We start from the raw sequence: 3,786 nt of genomic DNA on the forward strand, positions 1-3,786 counted from the left end.
AAAGTACGCATACTATGCTATATCCAATCATGGTTAGTCGTTTTAAACTCCATTTCAATCATTGAAACTATCTTAGAGGATGAGAATAGTTGTTTTCACTAACTATTAGCATCAAAGAGATTTTCAAGATATTGAAATAATCAATACGAAACATTCAGAGTCTACATCAAATGACTGTATCACATAAATCATGTAAGATGTTATTTGGCAATTTTCACATGATCATCTTTTGACTTACTCAAGAATATAAGATAAACTTGGTTAAAGCGAAAGCTTACCAATACATATTTCAAGAAATATGTAAGCGAGTTAAACTCAACTCGAAATATCAAATGTGTATAATCGAATACTATACAGTAATACGACTTTTGTCTCAAGAAGGGAGATAGAGTAGAAAAGACTTTATGAGTGATAGATGAGTTTCAGTGTCCACATACCTTTTGTCTATGAAGTTCCACAAGCTCTCCTTAGTAGTTCTTTTTCTTCAATTGATGAACGCCGTGAAGTCTAAAGGTCAACTACACAATCTATCCTAGTCCGAGACATTACTATAAGTAGACTAGAATCAAAACTTATAGTTTTGATCACTAAACTTGACAAACAATCTTGAGATAGAAACGCTTGCGAGTTCGACCAAGCAGTGCTCTAACAATATCTTCCTTTGTCAACTTTAGTGATATAACTATCAATACATATGGATTTCAAAATAAATAAAACTGTGTAGCTTCTCTTCCAAATGCTTGATCTCCTTGGTTCTTCAACATTACTCGAAATCTCCGTCACTTCCAAGTCTTCCATGATTCTAAAGGTGTTCTATTAATCATCATAGTTGTTGAAGTTCCGTAGCTATAACAATGATAAAACAATTGCTCTCAATCATTGTTATACAGTGTCATAGTATTATTACACAACATCAAAGTTCAATTGTATCAAAACTTTGACAACAATACTATGGTGATATTATCACTCCCCTTTAGTCACTACTCCATCTCGACATGAAAACCACTCCCCTTTACATAATTATCCGTAAACCATATGTATTTGTAGTGTGAACTACACATTAATTCTTCCCCTTTTTGTTAATATAAATTGGCAATGGTATGAAAACTAGTGGGATCCTCATGAAATTTTCATAGAGACACTTCATGACTGAAAGAAAGAAACATATCAACTTTGTTTAGATGCAATCATATAGCCGAAACTAAATGCATTCATCAAGGAGTTTATAAAGATACAAGAAAACTCCTGCAATATTCCACAACCGCACTTCCTACAAAGATTTCGCAATAAAGCACAAGTTCAAGAAGAACTCTCCCCCATAAAATGTCATTTCCGAAAGAACAACAAGAGCGACCTTACGTTTACGCGAAAAGAAGGATTTCTTTGGATAGTAACAAATAACATGAAAACATGAATTTGTGATCCAAAGTACTCAATTAAATTAACCACAAGACAACCCATGGTTAATTTGAAATGCTCAACATAAGAGAACTTATGGAGACACACAGTATATTCATAAGAAATGGATCAGGGAAAGATCAATACTACAGAATATTCAAAGATTCATTCTATTTTTCATCAATATTTGCATAGAGATGTATAATAGACTTAGTCTTTGCAAACAAAAGTTCATCCTATCTTCCATCAATATTTTCATAATGACATAATAGTCTTAACTTTTGTTGTCAAAAGTTCATTCTATCTTTTATCAATTCAATAAAGACATATGGTAGACTTAACTTTTGAATATGGGACGATCATAGTTCATGGACACAAATACACATATCCCATAATAATTTGTAATATTTAAAACCATAAAGATTAATACTGCAAAATCATATTCCAAATAAAATTTAGAATTTAAAATCTAAAATAATTGCAAGATGAAAATCGTTGGAAATAGCTATGTGTAATCATAATAATTGTTATTCCAAATCCTAGCTATCCTTCTTAAAACAAAAGAATAAATTCTCATAAGAAGTTTCCTAGACATTATTTAAGCAAGGACTATAAAATATTTCACTGAGATTGAAGGAGCTTCTCATATTCCCTATAGTCATCAAGTTCATCTTCGATTAGATCAATCCTAGATTCGATATTTTCCATCTTGTCTTCAAGTCTTTTGGTTGAAGATTCAAGTTCACTCATGAAGGAACGTACTTGTTCCAAGACAAGATTCATAGTTAATGAGAGATATAGGGATTCTCATCGGATGAGGAATCACGTTTCTCATGACACATCTCACTATCAGAAGAATCAAAACGAACTTTCTTAGAGGGAAAAAGAACATACCAAACATCATCACCTTTATTGGAAAGACTAGATGAATACATAATATAAGAGATAAATGAAATGCTTGCTTAAGGAATGAGCTCTTCCATCTAAGAAAAAAAGAAGAAGAAAAAACACGTATTCCCAAAAGAACCTTTAATTAGAGAACAAGAAGGAGATACAGAAGCAGTTTATGGAATAAACAACAGAAGAGATTCCTTACATCCCTTTTGAAGATTATAGTTCTTTCTCAAGCAAAAACAAAAAAAATCTTACAACTTATTACAAATTGTAATTTCCCTTATCCAATACAGGACCGAGAGGTTTCTTATAGGAGGATGAACCATTCATTCTTACTTTTTATGATCCCTTTTTACGGAGGAATAATTTGTAGATAGCTTCCTTTCATGTACTGTTTCGAATACCTTGTTTATTGATTTTCGCAAACTATGAATGGTTCTGAAAATCTCTTTCGAAATAGATGTTGCTTTATTAGGAGATTTTCTTTTCTTCTTCTGATATCTTTGAGTAACATAGAAGGAGTTTTTTTCGAAACTTTATGCACATAGTTCCTGGATGATCCTAATATACAAAGTCATCCTCATTACACTAGGGATTTGAATATGACATATCATCAGGAGTAATTTTTTTATTGCTCTTCAAAGAGTTTATCGACGGTGATAGATTCTTCTTCTTAGGATCATAACTACGAGGAAATTCAGTCTCTTGTCTTAATTCATATAGTTGGTATTCCATATTTTCAATCTTTTTAATTCAGACTTGTTTTTCCAGTTGAAACATACTCCTCATTGAGTGTAGATCTTTTGTCAAAAGATCAATTTCTGTTCTGGAGAAGTAAGATCGTGTATCATGGAATGCTCAGAGATATTAGAATGAGAAATGTGATTATCATCAAAAAGGTTTAGAGATTTTTCACAGATGTATTCCTCAGGACAATAGTCGAGGGTTGCCATCCGAGCCTTGGTTAACTCACTAACCTCCTTATCCGGATTACCAGAAAAATGATGAACACTTTTATAACACTTGAAGCAAGTTCTATTATCATAGCCTTTATGAATTTTTATACCCTTTTAATTGATTGAAGCCGATTTCCTTTGAGACTTTATTTTTCTCTGTCTAAGAGTTTTCTTTAACCGTTGTACCAATAGTGAAAGATTTGAATTAAAGAAATTCTCATTCATTGGATAAATCAATTATGGACATAGAGAATGTTTATCAGATGTGGCAACAGGGTTGCACGCCATGTGATATTTTTCTCGTTGACTTAGTTCAAGATCAAAAATTTTAACTTTCCTACAAGAGTATTCCTGGAAAGTGTATCAAGGTTATTTCCTTCAACGATGACATGTTTCTTAGAATCATATCTAGATGACAATGATCTGAGAATTTTCATCACAATGTCCTTTTCAGGAATAGTCTTAACCAACGCAAAAGATGCATTACCAATTTCAGAAACTTTGTGATTAAAATCATCAAATGAATCTTCATCTTCCA

The sequence above is a fragment of the Papaver somniferum genome, chromosome 3, assembly GCF_003573695.1.
Source record: "Papaver somniferum cultivar HN1 chromosome 3, ASM357369v1, whole genome shotgun sequence".
NCBI lineage: Eukaryota > Viridiplantae > Streptophyta > Magnoliopsida > Ranunculales > Papaveraceae > Papaver > Papaver somniferum.